We start from the raw sequence: 18,437 nt of genomic DNA, 5'->3' as shown, positions 1-18,437 counted from the left end.
TCTCCCATACTTCAAATGCAGTCTCGAATCCATGAACATTTTATATACTAAGAGTCAGACAATGTACTTAGAATTGCTTCAAGTGCTTAGATTTTTTCTCGCTTCTCCTTAAGTTCATCAGGTGTGAGGGGACTGGTAGTAGGAGCCACATACTTGTTTGTCACATGATGCCAATACTGAGAACCCATTCCTTTGATATATATCTTCATCCGATCAGTCCATATTCAGTAGTTATCCTTGGTAAACTTGGGACCCTCCTTCTTCATCATCCTTCTCAGGATCTTTTCCTCAAGTTGCTAAGCTTCTGCACATGGAGGACCTAATGCTCTGATACCATTTGTTAATATGAGAGGATCTGATTAATACTTAGAGGGGGGGTGGATCAATATTAACAAAAAATCATAACTTAAACTTAAACTGATAAAAATTCACCAAATCAATCACAAATCAGAAATAAACTATTTACAAGTTCTGCCAATCACTGATATCTAACTGTTAAACCAATTTATTAGAACTGCTCATTAAGTGTTCATCAAGATGCATAAACTGAAAGTAAATCAAAACAACACATCAAAAGCATTCACCATATGAACACCAAAATTTTCACGTGGAAACCTTAATAAGGAAAAACCACGGTGGGAATTGGTACCCACAAAAATTGTGCACTCTTTTGGAATGCACCCTGTTAGGAGCCTAGCCTGGTTAGGAGCATACCCTATTAGGAGTCACCTAGTTAAGGTATTTCTATGATGAGCCCTATTATGAGCTTTGCCCTGTTAGAAGCAATCTCACAACAGGATTTAAGACTCGGATGTTGACCTACCCAATTAATGGATTTACAATTTAAGGCCTTTTAGAACCTACTTGGTTAAGGGATTTTGTATGCTGCAACTGTTAGGGAACAAAAAATGAATGATATGGAAATAACACTAACTACTTGCTTGTTCAGATCCAATTCAGCTCCAATCTGATAAACTCTGGCAGATACACCACACTGGTTTGGCTTCACACTTCTTTTCTCAAATCACCGACACAACAAACATAAACTCTACCGACCTAAATAACCTTTATAACTTATCCGGTTACAAAACCCTAAGACTTGCAACATAGATCATCACATATCTTTACAACTCATTACAGATCATCAAATGAAATATTACAATCAATTACAAATAAATTACAGTTATTGAATGATCACCGCACCTCAATCTGATACACTTCCAAACCCTGAGCTCATTCCACTAAGCACTTCACACATTCCCAAGAAGTTTTCTATTTGATCATGCCAAAACATCGTTCAAACACTTCACATGGTTTCAACCATGTCATCACCAACTTATAAACATAACATAATACATCGTCAAACTCAAAATCATTACCGGTTATAAGAATTGAATACTAGTTCTTAAACCCTACAAAAAATACAACATAAATCATAAACATGATTTTCGGTAATAAAAACATGATGTGGTTCCGGTCAAAGATACATTACAATGATACAAATCCATGTTCCAAACCTCAACACTTGACTCATCACCAATCTCCATAACCAATCAAAACAATTTCCACGTTTACCAATGTTAGTTAACATATTATAATTCTTTGATTTTTATTCAATTAAACTCCATGCCCTCACAAAGTCACAATTGTAACTAACAAATTGGGAAAACATAGTTGTTCTTTTCCCTCTGAATTTTAAACCAAGTACAACTCCCTTATATAGTATTCAATGAATTATTCAATATAAATTTGTGCCCGCTTTTAACTAGAAAGCAGTAAGGAAATACATTCATTCATAAACATGCAATGAACATAACATACGTAAATATTTCCGTTGATCATGAAAACACAGTTTAACAAATTTCAGACTTCACATGAACAAGGAATTGGCAAATCAGTATTGCTAGATAATGTTCTTTCTCAGATAAATCATTCACATAAACAGATATGATTCAGTGATAATTAAACCCACAAAGAGGCAAATTCTCAAGATTGAACACACAGATTCAAGTCTTTCAGCCAATATCTATTTTCTTCATTCATTCAAAGATAAATAATGATTCAACATGATTATCTTTCTGAAAGAACATACAACCAACAATAATAAACCCAAAACCTTGTGGATTTCTCCAAAAAATCGAACCCCTCTTCAGTTTCAAAACCTTCCTTAAATAACATCAATTGTTTCTTTTTTCCTTACGAAGCAATTTTCTATGGTAAACAATTACCAATAGAAATAGTTTGAAAACATAACTGTAAAATAACAGAAAAAGTCTTTTAAGCGAGATAAAAGAGGACACATCCTCAGAGATGAAAACAAAACCTAACTAGGCGTTGGGGATCTTTGAGTTGCACCATCCTTGGCATTCACATTCAGTGTTGACTTCCATTCCTTGTACGCCGCAACGAGCTCCTGTAAAGATGGAACACTGGGAATTTTAATAGATGTCATCCTCTGTTTCCACGCCTCTACCTCTAGCCGGATCTTCTTGATTTCATCCACGTAGTTAGGTAACTGATCTGTGTAAATGTATAATACAGCTTCAACTCTGGCAACCTTTCTGAAATTAGTTGTTGTGGGTGTTGCATTCTTTTTAACTTTGTTCATAGCATCACAAAAAAGTTTTACAACCACATTCATGCTCTTTTCTACTTAACCATTGCCCTAGAAATAAGTGGTATGAATATGTCTTAATCAATTGCCAAATTCTGACATATTCCCTTTAATTATTTCTCCGACTTGATGAATTCCATACATCCTATCTTGAGTTTTGCATTCCTCCAATCAATATTGCGCTTACCAGTGAACAGGAGTGATTCATCAACTATTTTAAGTGGTTTTTCAGTCAGAAACTTAGCCACTCCATACCTTTGAATTTCATAAATTTGTAAAGAGGCAGACGCCCATTTGGTTTCTTCACTCTCCCACATTTTAACATGTGACTGAATGTCTGCTATTAACAGTGAGGTTTCATCAAACACTTTTCTGGATTCTCGAATAAATTTGCAACTGTCATTAATGACTCCATTCACCCAATTGTCAAAAACAACTGTGATAGCCTTTCCCCTTTGGATCTGACTCAATAACTTTTGACTGACAGGTGATGAGGGATCAAAAGATTGGGAAGCTTGAGCTAACGACTTAGGAAAAGAAGATACACCACTGATCGCATCAATATAATCTGCCATCACTCTGATCATCTATTTCAGCTCCTTCTTATCCTTCCCATCCTTTTGCGATCGGGTTGGCATGCATTTTGTAGAAACTTCAAAGTGATGGTTATCTGTATCCCTGTCAGCAACTCCAAGCTCAACTTTTTCCACGTGGTAACTATCAGCAAAAAACTCAGATGCTTCTCCATCAACCTTGTCATGCCCAAAATTTAGGGCAAGAACAGGATAATTTTTTTGTTAAATAATAACTATATAACAAAAAGTTCGCTAACACGACATGCACTAATATGTTTTGTCAAAACTATATTCGAGCTAACTCTGATATTAAATCAAGTAAAGAAATTAATTTAAAATTTATGTGCGGAATACTAAACGATTTAATTTATTTTCTCAAGAAACCTAGTCAATAGATTAATTAAATCAAACTCATTAAATTAGTAGATGAAGATAGAATTAATCTCCAATAATCAATACTTCCATTTTTCCCTAGGAAACTAATTAATTTAGTCCTAACTCTTAGATCATAAAAGTCTAAAATTTATTCAACATTAATTAAATAAGATTGAACTAAATCAACTAAGGTTCAATTAAATTGGTAATAATTATTTTCCTATAAAGCGTAAATATTTCCCAATAGCCAAGTTGACCTTTCCCAACTTAATTTAAAGTTCTTTTGAATTTCAAACAAAACAATTTCATAACTTAAACGTAACCCCATATGTTTATAAAAAACAAATATAATTTATTACCACATTATTAAAATATTTAATCCTAAATTGTCTTATTCTCTTATACTTTCAACTCATTAAGTATTGGAAAATATATATAAGTATATATATACATATATATATATATATATAAATATATATATATAAATATATATATTTATATATATATATATATATGTATATAATTAAATATTATATTAATTTCCACGTCTTAAAGAAAACCCCATGCAAACCCTAAAATTTAAATTACATTATAAAATAACCTTTCTATACCTCTTTTTTTTTACTTCTTTATTAGTTACCCTAGCTCTAACCGAGCTAGGGTTTCATATATCTTTTAATGCTCATTATTAACTTGTAGGTCCGAACGGAGGGTTAAAGCAGCAGCCATGGCGGTTCAACGGAGGGGCGCCACCAGTGGGACGACCCACTGTGGGGGTCGCGGCCCACACAGTGGCCTTGGCCGCTGTGTGAGTCACGACCCGCATAGTGCCTGTGGCCACTCGTGCAAGCGCGGCCCACACAGGGAGCCGCAAGCCCCTGTGAGGGACACGGCCCGCACAGAGGTTGCGGCCTCTGTGAGGGTCGGGGCCCGCACAGGGACTGCGTGCCCTGCGCGGCCAAGGCCCCGCCCATCCCTTTGCTTCTTTTTTTATTTTATTTTTTTTTAATTTATAAATTTTATTTTAAAAAAAAAAATTTAATATATATATTTATATATATGTATATATATATACATGTATGTATATATATATGTATATATATGTATGTATATATATATATATTTACATATCTATATATATATTCATTTTTATGTGCAAATAGGTATAAATAAATTTATATAAATGTTTATACATATATATATATATATATATATACATTTTTATATGTATATATTCATATATATATTTGTATATATATATTTATACTTATATATACATTTATTTCGCAGGTAATCGTATGATATATTTTTATATGTATGTATATATAAGTATATACATGTAATCTGCATGTATATGATTATATATATTTATATATAACTATAGTATATTTTTTTTTCTTCTTATAAAACAGAATTTATGAAAGATCCTGATTTCGATTACAGCAAAAGTAAAGTAATAAATATGTTTACTGTAATACTATTTTTTGTAAATGAATAATGCCAATGTTTAACAAAAATACCTAACTTCAACTTTATCAAGGTAAGTTTAACAAATCTTCCAGCAACCTAATAATTACAGATTTTATTTAAATGAAACTATAATAGGTAAGATCTTTATTTCCTGCATTTATTAAATTGACAGACTTGCAAAAATCTACAGCAACTACTTAAATGATAGAGATGTATTCTGTAATGAAATAAATAACAGAAATAACTAATCCTAAAACAACATCTATATTAAATAAAGAACTCCTTAACTTAAAACTATAGAAATGATTATGATAATTTTAGATTTAATTTTCTGCATTTAAAATGAAATCACAGATAAAGAAAGATCACATATTTAATTAAAATATATATTTATTTTTTTAACATTTCCATTTATGATCCTAAGTGCTTTTATATTTCAACCCTTGCATGCATGCAAAATCAATTCTATTTCTTTTCCAGTAAATAAGAGAATAAATTGAACTCATTTCCTTTCAAGAAATATTAAATACTCTACAAGATTTAACCTTAATTCTAGAACAAGAACTTAAAATAAACCATTTAGCTTTCTGCAAAATAACATGATATTTTCTACATAATAATTAACATATCCTCAAGTCTTTATTTCTATTTTTACAAATAACCTCTCATTTCAAACCAGAGAGGACCTTTTTAAAAAAAACAAGTAATAAATACATTTGTAACTCTCTTTTTTTTTTCTTTAAAATCAACATCTTCTGCCATAACTGCATGCATTTGATATTTCTCCTAATTTCCTGCAAATGAATCAAATCTATGACCATGGAGTGCTCACCTCCCAACCTAGGCTAACTGGTAGCCACCACCGAGCTCAGAGAACCAAGCCCTAGACAAGAAACAAACATGCAAGCACACAAGACAGCCTACACACGATTTCAAACACACTCCCAACCCAACTACACTGCACCACACCTTGGTGATGACCTTTTTTAAGGGTGGTAGTGGACCAAATACCCTGAGGAGAACTGCAAGTATGGAAACACATGTAGCCACCTCATGGCACACCAAATACATCAAGAATAGCAACCCCTTATTCCTTATGCCCCCCAAGGCATTCAAGCCTTATTTCCCTCCTTAAGACCCCCATTGCACAAACAAGCCATGCAGCAAGGGTCACACAAAATCCCTTGTGATCACTCTCATAACGACAGTCTCTCACTCAAGGGTTGTCACTTCTACCACCCACAAGATCCTCCTCTCTCCCAAGAGTAAGAGGTCTTGATGACTCCCAAAAACACATACAATATATAACACAAAATACCAAATAAAATTTCCAAAAGAACATGCACGGAAGCAAATTTTTTACACCAACATTACTTTCAAGCACATGCAATAAGAAAGCCATTTTAAGAAGAATGCAACCAACCTTAATCTGCCCAAAGGTAGGTTAGTTTTGTTGAGGATGAGCAGCCCAATTCCACGGTTCTTCTCCTTCTACCCTTAGCCAAAACTCCCTATTCAAAAATCTAGTTTATTCTTTTCAAAAATTCTCTTGTCTCCAAAAATGGAGAGTGGGTGATTACCCACAAATTTTCTAATTCTTGCTTAAGAAGCCCATTGTGAGAGTTCTCACAGGTTTCTAAAAACTAAAGAGGAAGGTAAGATAGAATGGGAAAGGGAACTCTCATTCGAAAAGGAAGGTTTACAACTAGGTTCAAATCTTCTATCTTGAATTTTCGCACAACTTAGAAAAGTTAATTGTTAGGGTGTCTAAAAGGTCACATGGGAGTAGAAACTTGCCTTAAATTACCGCTAACCCTTAGGTATACCTTATGGTCTTTAGGAAACCCTATTAAACTACCCCTAGGTGTCCATTTAACCCTTTTTAAACCCCTCTGAAGTTTATTTTCGGGTCAAACCTATGTTGACCAACCCAAAGATTATTTACCCAAGGCATTTATGGCATCACGTTACATTAATTGAAAAAAGACTATAGTTTAAACAATTCCCACCAAGAGACAGATTTAAAAATTCAAATATAAATCCACACATGTGTCAAGTGACACAAAGAAAATACTTTTACAAATTAATACAAGAAATCGTCTCTTGTGGATTTTACATAAATCAATTAAATAACACTTAACACACATGCATCATTTACTGTTACGAATAAAATACAACACAAATGGGGTGTTGTCTCTCCAAATAGACAAACCCTGGCTTACGAACATACATAGGTCTAGGTTTGGTTCTTCGTAATATTTCCTTGGTCACATGGATAACTTCCTGCGCATCTCAATTTACACGTTAGTAACTTTCAAATAACCACATATAATATAAATCACAGGAATAATAATACACATCATCACTTGCATACAATTTACATCTGAACAATTTAATACATCTTTTACCCAAGCAATTTCACATAAGCAATTCATCCTAATTCTCATAATGTTGATCCACACTTAAACATACATCTTAATTCTATTATCATAGTAAGTCCTGCAAATTCCATAATGACATTTATCACCACAAATTCATCTTATTCAAAAATCATGTAGTGTTCTATATCATAAAGCATAGAAATAAATCATCAATATATAGCAATGTTATCCAAATCATGAAATCATATAAGTTCTAAATCCAAAATCCATAAAAATAAAGTATCCGTAATAGTCTCAATATAAAAACCACTGAAATGTCAGACTGAGTTGAGGTGGGGCATCACACCCTCGCCCTCTAGGCATGAACTTCCTCCTAGAGTTCATCAAAGAGGTGGGGGTACTCTGATCTCATGCGTGCTGCGTCCTCCCATGAAGTCGTAACCTCATCATAACAATCCCACTGGACCCTAAGCTGGTCCAGCTCTCAACCTCGAAGGGCCAGCGTCTAGCGTGCCAAAATGCGAATGGACTCCAAAGCTAGCTGCCCATCCGACTCCACCTGCAAGGCATCCTAGTATAAAATATGAGACTCGTCATAGATATGTTTCCTCAAAATGGATACATGAAACACATCGTGGATGCGTGACAGGCTAGGTGGCAATGCTAAATGGTAGGCAACTGGGCCTATCCTCTCAAGAATCTCAAAAAGGTCCTACAAAGTGAGGTGCGAGATAAGAACCCTTTCCGTAAGGGATTGGACTCTTATGCGGTCACACTCTCAAGAAGACTTTGTCTCCAACCAAGTAGCTATGATCTATCCTCTTCACATCAGCATATTTCTTCTATCTATCCTGAGCCTCTCTAAGACGCTGCCTAATCAAATCCACTTGCTGTTCCTTATCCCAAACTATCTCAGGACCAATAGCAACTCTGTCCTCTATGTGATCCCAACTCAATGGTGTCCTGCAAGGTCTGTTGTATAATGCCTGATAGGGTGGCATCCCCAAAGAAGTGTGATGCCCATTATTATAGGCAAACTCTACTAAGGGAAGGTACTCTTCCCACCTGGTCTAATGATCCATGATGTACATGCGAAGCATGTCCTCTAACACCTGATTAACCCTCTCTATCTGACCATCTATCTCCGGGTGATAGGCTGTACTGAAATTGAGCTTAGTGCCCATAGCTGCCTGTAATGACTTCCAAAAGGAAGAAGTGAAAAGGGAGTCCCTATCAGAAATAATCTTGTGTGGCACACCACGAAGTCTAACAATGTCTTGCAAGAACACCTATGCTACTGCTAGTTCTATGAAGGTAGTCCTAATTGGTGAAAAGTGGGCGACTTTGGTCAACTTGTCAACAGTCACCAAGATAGCATCATGGTGACGAGAAGACATAGGAAGACCAATGATGAAATCCATGGATCTAGTATCCCACTTCCACTCTGGTATAGCATGAGACTAGAGCAACCCACCTAGATGGCGGTGCTCCGCCTTTACTCTCTGACACTCGAGGCATCGAGCTACTATCTCAGCAATGAGCTGCCGCATTCCTAGCCAATGATATAACTGCCTCAAGTCAGCATGCAACTTTTTAACTTCGGGATGTGCTGCATAAGGAGCTCTATGAGCCTCCATGACAATGAACTCTCGCAATCCCCAGGAGGAAGGTACATAAATGTGCCCTCTATGGCGTAATAGTCCATCGGACTCCAAAGAATAATCCACATATTTCCCCTCTAGAGTAACCTGAGATCGTATTACCTGACAAACTTCTGCATACCATCCATCCTCTGGCAATTGTTGTAGTATACGGTCTCTCAAATCCGTGCCCATATATATGGTGTAAACCTTGTGACGTCTCCTACTCAAAGCATCTGCAACTACGTTTTCCTTTCCTTTGATGTAGTGAACGTCAAAATCATATTTGCACAAGAACTCCATCCATCTCCTGGAATGTACATTAAGGTTCGGCTGAGTGAAAATGTACTGAAGACTCTGATGATCTGAATGCAGCTTGAAGTGATAAACTAAAAGGAAGTGTCTCCACCTCACAAGTGCATGCACTACTGCTACAAGCTCAAGGTCATGAGTAGGATAATTAAGTTCATGAGTCTTAAGTTTCCTAGACTCGAAAGCTATAGCCCTACCATCCTGCATAAGAACTGGTCCTAAACCCTCTAGTGAAGCATCTGTACAAACCATGAAGTCAGCTGTGGGATCTAGTACAACAAGGATAGGAGCGCTAGTAAGTGCCTTCTTGAGTTCCTAAAAGGCCTTCTCACACTTCTCTATCCACTCAAATTTCTTCCCTTTACGTTGAAGAGAAGTAATAGGATGTACGACTCTGGAGAATCCGTCGACAAAACGTCGGTAATATCCTACTAAGCCCATGAAGCTCCTGACCTCTATCACACTGGTAGGCGCTGGCCAATCCATAATAGCCCTAATCTTTGATGGGTCAACTGAGATCCCATCATCGGAAATAACGTACCCAAGGTACTTGACCTTTGATTGAAAGAAAGCACACTTTGACAAACTGCCAAACAACTGGTTATCACGCAAACACTACAATACCCGTTTCAAGTGCTCCTCATGCTCCTTCTCATTTAGAGAATATATCAGTATATCATCGAGGAACACAATTACAAAATGGTCCAGAAATGTACGGAATACCCCATTCATGAGGCTCATAAAAACAACTGGGGCCTTTGTAAGATTGAATGGAACTACGGTGAACTCAGAGTGACCATATCTAGTGTGAAATGCGGTCTTGTGGATATCACTCTCCACTATTCTCAGCTGATGGTATCCCGACTTCAGATCAATTTTGGAAAAGACTTTGGCACCCTGAAGTTGGTCGAATAAATCATCAATTCTGGGCAAAGGATATCAGTTCTTGATGGTTACTTTATTTAACTGCCGATAATCCATACATAATCGGAGAGATCTATCCTTCTTCTTAACGAAGATGACTGGTGCACCCCAAGGGGAAACACATCTGAATATCCCTTAAGGATAGGATGGTCGTCAAGTGATGTTTCATTTTCTTCCTCTTCTCCTCTATCACTGATAGTGATAGCAAAAAGCTGACATCCCTTTCGCATGCTCTGCTTAAGCTGCATAGCGGAGATCATATGAAGAGACACGGGTCTCTGAATCCCGATGATAACTATGGGCGAACCATGATCATCCTCACACTCGATCTTTTTCAAGCGGCAATCCATCTTGGCTCTGTGGGCATAAAGCCAATTCATGCCAAGTATGATACCGTAAGATCCAAGTGGTGTCACTCTAAGGTCTACTAAAGTGGTGGTCTTGCCAATCTGCAGCTGGCATACCCTAACCTCTGATTCCACTGACACTCTAGCCCCTGAAGCTAATTCCACTTCCCAACTGACACCCTGTCTAGTTGCCACTAGCCCACAACACTCCACAACCAATGGAGATATAAAAGAGTCAGTAACTCCTGAATCAAACAAAATAGATACATTGATACCTTTGATCATACCTGTAGACTCTATGACCATGGCCTAATGCTCAGCCTGGCGGTTGTCAACTGCTGCGAATACTCTATGGGACCCATATCACCAACTATCGGCTTTGAAGCAACCATCTATTGATTCCCTGCCATCTGACCCTGAGGGAAATCCCTCGCCATATGCCCCATGGCTCCACATGTAAAGCAAGCACCCCATGCCTGAAACTGGGCGGCCTGAGGCCTAGAGAAAGCCTATCCTATTGTCCTACTGGATCCGCTGTACCCACCCCTAGAGGACTGCTGAATCCTCGTCGGAGGTGTGTACAACACCTGCGCTCTCTGATCTTGTCTCTGTCCCTGAGTCTGCCACTGCTTGGGCTTGGTGCCCTACTGATACTGTGGAGGCTTTTGCCTCTGGTTCTGTGGTTTCTGTTGCGGAGGAGGAGGTTTGGAGAACCCCTATGAGTTTCAGTTTTTTCCTTTCCAATGTGGTTTCTGAAATCCATAAGTCTGAGGTGTGGGGTTTCGGTTCTGAAACCGATCCCTATTGTCCTGTGGTCTGACCTAAATTTCCTCGACTATCAGTGCCTTCTCCATGGCAATCCGAAGGCTCTCTAGAGCGGACATCCTAATTGGCCCAGCTATACCGGCATTTAACCCTTTGATGAAGCGGTTTACGAGAAGTTTCTTGTCCTTTAGATAATCTGCATAAGGCAACAGCTCAAAGAATTTGCTCTCATATTGGATTACTGATAAGCCCTTTTGTTGGAGGTCATGGAACTCGTCTATACGACACTGTCTGAAATGTTCTGATAGGTACCTCTCCTAGAACCTTTATGTGAACATCTTCCAAGTGAGAGTATCAAGAACTAATCCACATTTGTATTCTTCTTGTCTCCACCAAGTGGAGGTCGACCCTCTCAACAGATGGACTGCGACAAGTGCTTTTCGGTTGCTCTCGTAAGAATGCAATGCAAAGCACCTCTCAAGACTCAAAAGCCATGCCTTAGCCTCTACCCCATCGGTAGAACCTCCAAAAGACGGTGGCTGGAGGTGCATGACCTCCCTGATAAGATCCCCTAGATCCCAATGAGCTCTCTCAAAATTAATTGGTTCCACCACTGGAGGTGGTCCTGGTATGTGCACAGACTCTGGCTCATTTCCACCCTGACTCTCTACAGGAATAGGAGCTGGGATCCTGCTTCGTTCTCTATCAACTGATCTATGACTCCCAGAGTCCTGATTTCTACCCTGAGGGTTCTCTGCTGGAATCCTTTCCTGAACTATGCCAATTAGGTTCTGGATTTCTTCTAAGAGGTTTCAGTTAGGTTCATTTGGCTGTTTGGGAGGTGCTTCTGGGTTCTCTTCTGGAACTGATTCCTCCCTCGCTACCTCTTCGCGTGCTATGTGCACATACCTAGGTCCCCTTCCGCGCTTGCGAGCTTGTCGTGTCATCGGAGGCATCCTAAGAGGAAAATAAAGTAAAATAAATAACTAATTTCTTTTAGAATAATATTTAATCAGTTAAATTTAAATATCCTATAAAATATATTTAACAAAAATAATTTAAATAATCTAAAGTGAAACGTAAGTGGAGTAAGGTTCCTAGTGTGGAAACCTTGCTCTGATACCAAAATGTCATGCCCAAAATTTAGGGCAAGAACCGGATAAATTTTTTTTTAAATAATAACTATATAACAAAAAGTTCGCTAACACGACATGCACTAATATGTTTTGTCAAAACTTATTTTCGAGCTAACTCTGATATTAAATCAAGTAAAGAAATTAATTTAAAATTTATTTGCGGAATACTAAACGATTTAATTTATTTTCTCAAGAAACCTAGTCAATAGATTAATTAAATCAAACTCATTAAATTAGTAGATGAAGATAGAATTAATCTCCAATAACCAATACTTCCATTTTTCCCTAGGAAACTAATTAATTTAGTCCTAACTCTTAGATCATAAAAGTCTAAAATTTATTCAACATTAATTAAAATAAGATTGAACTAAATCAACTAAGGTTCAATTAAATTGGTAATAATTATTTTCCTATAAAGCGTAAATATTTCCCAATAGCCAAGTTAACCTTTCCCAACTTAATTTAAAGTTCTTTTGAATTTCAAACAAAACAATTTCATAACTTAAACGTAAACCCATATGTTTATAAAAAACAAATATAATTTATTACCACATTATTAAAATATTTAATCCTAAATTGTCTTATTCTCTTATACTTTCAACTCATTAAGTATTGGAATATATATATATATATATATAATTAAATATTATATTAATTTCCACGTCTTAAAGAAAACCCCATGCAAACCCTAAAATTTAAATTACATTATAAAATAACCTTTCTATACCTCTTTTTTTTTACTCTTTTATTATTTACCCTAGCTCTAGCCGAGCTAGGGTTTCATATTTCTTTTAATGCTCATTGTTAACTTGCAGGTCTACACGGAGGGTTAAAGCGGCGACCATGGCGGTTGAGCGGAGGGGTACCACCAGTGGGACGACCCACTATGGGGGTCGCGGCCCACACAGTGGCCTTGGCCGATGTGTGAGTTGTGGCCCGCACAGTGGCTGCGGCCACTGGTGCAAGTGCGACCCACAGAGGGAGCCGTAGGCCCCTGTGAGGGACACGACCCGCACAAAGGTTGCGACCTCTGTGAGAGTCACGGCCCGCATAGGGACTGCATGCCCTGCGCGGCCGAGGCCCCACCCATCCCTTTGCTTCTTTTTTTTTATTTTTTATTTTTTATTTTTTTAAATTTAATATATATACATATATATACATATATGTATATATACATATATATTTATATGTATATGTATATATATATGTGTATATATATATATACACATATATATACATATACATATACATATATACATATAAGTATATGTATATGTAAATGTATATATGTATACATATATATATGTATACATATATATATATATGTATATGTATATATGTATATATATATGTATATATATATATATACATACATATCTATATATATATTCATTTTTATGTGCAAATAGGTATAAATAAATTTATATATATGTTTATATATATATATATATATTTCGTAGGTAATCGTATGATATATTTTTATATGTATGTATATATAAGTATATACATGTAATCTGCATGTATATGATTATATATATTTATATATAACTATAGTATATATATTTTTTTTCTTATAAAACAGAATTTATGAAAGATCCTGATTTCGATTACAGCAAAAGTAAAGTAATAAATATGCTTACTGTAAATACTATTTTCTGTAAATGAATAATGTCAATGTTTAACAAAAATACCTAACTTCAACTTTCTCAAGGATTAAGTTTAACAAATTTGCCAACAACCTAATAATTACAGATTTTATTTAAATGAAACTATAATAGGTAAGATCTTTATTTCCTCCATTTATTAAATTGACAGACTTGAAAAAATCTACAGTAACTACTTAAATGACAGAGATGTATTTTCTGTAATGAAATAAATAACAGGAATAACTAATCCTAAAACAACATCTATATTAAATAAAGAACTCCTTAACTTAAAACTATAGAAATGATTATGATAAGTTTAGATTTAATTTTCTGCATTTAAAATGAAATCACAGATAAAGAAAGATCACAGATTTAATATATATATATATATATATATATTTTACATTTCCATTTATGATCCTAAGTGCTTTTATATTTCAGCCCTTGCATGCATGCAAAATCAATTCTATTTCTTTTCTAGTAAATAAGAGAATAAATTGAACTCATTTCCTTTCAAGAAATATTAAATACTCTACAAGATTTAACCTTAATTCTAGAACAAGAACTTAAAATAAATCATTTAGCATTCTGCAAAATAACATGATATTTTCTGCATAATAATTAACATATCCTCAAGTCTTTATTTCTATTTTTACAAATAGCCTCTCATTACAAACCAAAGAGGACCTTTTTACAAAAAACAAGTAATAAATACATTTGTAACTCTCTTTTTTTTTTCTTTAAATTCAACATCTTCTGCCATAACTGCATGCATCTGATATTTCTCCTAATTTCCTGCAAATGAATCAAATCTATGACCATAGAGTGCTCACCTCTCAGCCTAGGCTAACTGGTAGCCACCCCCAAGCTCGGAGAACCAAGCCCTAGATGGAAAACAAACATGCAAGCACACAAGACAGACTACACACGATTTCAAACACACTCCCAACCCGGCTACACTACACCACACCTTGGTGATGACCTTTTTTAAGGGTGGTAGTGGACCAAATACCCTGAGGAGAACTGAAAGTATGGAAACACATGTAGCCACCTCATGGCACACCAAATACATCAAGAATAGCAACCCCTTATTCCTTATGCCCCGCAAGGCATTCAAGTCTTATTTCCCTCCTTATGACCCCCATTGCACAAACAAGCCATGCAGCAAGGGTCACACAAAATCCCTTGTGATCGCTCTCATAACGAGAGTCTCTCACTCAAGGGCTGTCACTTCTACCACCCACAAGATTCTCCTCTCTCCCAAGAGTTAGAGGTCTTGATGACTCCCAAAAACACATACAATATATAACACAAAATACCAAATAAAATTTCCAAAAGAACATGCACGGAAGCAAAATTTTTAAACCAACATTACTTTCAAACACATGCAATAAGAAAGACATTTTAAGAAGATTGCAACCAACCTTAATCTGCCCAAAGGTAGGTTAGTTTTGTTGAGGATGAGCAGCCCAATTCCACGGTTCTTCTCCTTCTACCCTTAGCCAAAATTCCCTATTCAAAAATCTAGTCTATTCTTTTCAAAAATTCTCTTGTCTCCAAAAATGGAGAGTGGGTGATTACCCACAAATTTTCTAATTCTTGCTTAAGAAGCCCATTGTGAGAGTTCTCACAAGTTTCTTAAAACTAAAGAGGAAGGTAAGATAGAATGGGAAAGGGAACTCTCATTCGAAAAGGAAGGTTTACAACTAGGTTCAAATCTTCTAATTTCAATTTTTGCACAACTTAGAAAAGTCAATTTTTAGGGTGTCTAAAAGGTCACATGGGAGTAGAAACTTCCCTTTAATTACCCCTAACCCTTAGGTATACCTTATGGGCTTTAGGAAACCCTATTAAACTACCCCTAGGTGTCCATTTAACCCTTTTTAAACCCCTCTGAAGTTTATTTTCGGGTCAAACATATGTTGACCATCCCAAAGATTCCTTACCCAAGGCATTTATGACATCACGTTACATTAATTGAAAAAAGACTATAGTTTAAACAATTCCCACCAAGAGACAGATTTAAAAATTCAAACATAAATCCACACATGTGTCAAGTGACACAAAGAAAATACTTCTACAAATTAATACAAGAAATCGTCTCTTGTGGATTTTACATAAATCAATTAAATAACACTTAACACACATGCATCATTTACTGTTATGAATAAAATACAACACAAATGGGATGTTGTCTCTCCAAATAGACAAGCCCTGGCTTACGAACATACATAGGTCTAGGTTTGGTTCTTCGTAATATTTCCATGGTCACATGGATAACTTCTTGCGCATCTCAATTTACACATTAGTAACTTTCAAATAACCACATATAATATAAATCACAGGAATAATAATACACATCATCACTTGCATACAATTTACATCTGAACAATTTAATACATCTTTTATCCAAGCAATTTCACATAAGCAATTCATCCTAATTCTCATAATGTTGATCCACACTTAAACATACATCTTAATTCTATTATCATAGCAAGTCCTACAAATTCCATAACGACATTTATCACCGCAAATTCATCTTATTCAAAAATCATGTAGTGTTCTATATCATAAAGCATATAAATAAATCATCAATATATAGCAATGTTATCCAAATCGTGAAATCATATAAGTTCTAAATCCAGAATGCATAAAAATAAAGTATCCATAATAGTCTCAATATAAAAACCACTGAAATGTCAGACTGAGTCGAGGTGGGGCCTCACAAACCTTTGGCTTTGCAACCTCCGCCATCCATTTACCTGTTTTATCATCAATCCCTAACCTTGTCATTGCCTTTGCCCTTTTTGGGTGAGGTGTTTTTGTCACATACTTACTCACAATATCACCGATTGGCAAAGCGATGGGAACAATATTTTTCCTTTTGTTCACAGAAGACACCAGCCATTGGGGAGACCTAACAACAAAATCCTTTAGGATTAAAGACTTCTCTTTAGTCTATTCTTTAAAACCAAGAGAAGTTTCAATGTTTTTAGAAAAATCGAGATCAATATTATCCTTGAAGTGATCCATCTTTGACAAGTTACTTTCTTCTGGTAACTTATCCTTCTCACCTTTTTGGCTCGGGTCTAGATCAATAAAGTGTTATGCAACCTATAGTTTGCTCCTACCAGTTTTGGCCCTTGATCTAGTCACACAAAGAGAAACGGGTGATCTGATAGTCTCTTTAACTGTAGAGGTGGGTTTCTTATGGTGAGAATATTTCTTGGTTTTTGTTTCTGCTCCCGCAAGACAAATATTTTCAAAAATGTTAGCATCAGAAGCCCTAAAAACAACTTGCTTAATCAATTGTGATTTGAACTCTGAGCATCCAATCGTCTCATTCTAGAAAGCCAATGTACAGTTCTTTGAATCACAGTTATTGTCCTGACATCGATGTCATCCCTTTCATACTCAAACCAACTTATCTCATCTAAGAGCTTTGATTTGATTCTATCAAATTCAGGATCAAGGATGTCTTCGTCATAATCTGTAACTCCCTCAACATTCACCTCCAACTTCCAATCAATAATCTATTGAATCGTCAATCTGCTATAGTCTCTTAACTGGACTTGAGACTCATCTTTACATTCCTCCCAAAAATATTCCAAATGGGCAGAAGGAGTATAACTTTTTCCTAATTTAAAGATCTGAACAACAAAGAGTTTATTATCAAAACTATTCCTAGCTTGATAGAAACCAAAATTGAAAATTTTAAAATCAACTCCAACACTGGCTGCATCTACAAATGACTTGTAAGAAAAAGAACCTAATTAAAGGGGAAAGAGGGATTCACAATCACTTAAATCTACATACTTTTTAATCACATGGGCCAATTGCCTACAAAGCTCTGCTAGCACAAAACAATCAAAAGAATATCGAGGAAATTTCATGGGTTCCTCCTCAAAACCACCCACCTAAAGGTAAGCGAAGTGGGGATACTGTTGGCAATATTACAAGGATATTGAGAAGGTTGTTGATGATTATGGACATAACTAATTAAAGATGTTTTACTGTCTTGATATTATTATTTTGTCATTGATGTCAAGAAATTGATTTTCTAATTCAGTATGATGTTGCCATATCTTAAGAAATATGATATGAAGATTATAAAGAAGTCGGTAAAGACATAGGAAAGAATATGATGAATAAGGGGATAAGTTATTCAATGGGCAACTCTACCGAGTCAGACAATGATGAGATCTTGATGTTTTAGATTGTTTTAACATCATACATATGCTGTAAAATGTAA

This window comes from Cryptomeria japonica, chromosome 5 (assembly GCF_030272615.1).
Source record: "Cryptomeria japonica chromosome 5, Sugi_1.0, whole genome shotgun sequence".
Taxonomy (NCBI): domain Eukaryota; kingdom Viridiplantae; phylum Streptophyta; class Pinopsida; order Cupressales; family Cupressaceae; genus Cryptomeria; species Cryptomeria japonica.
Note: the sequence above shows the minus strand (reverse complement) of the source record.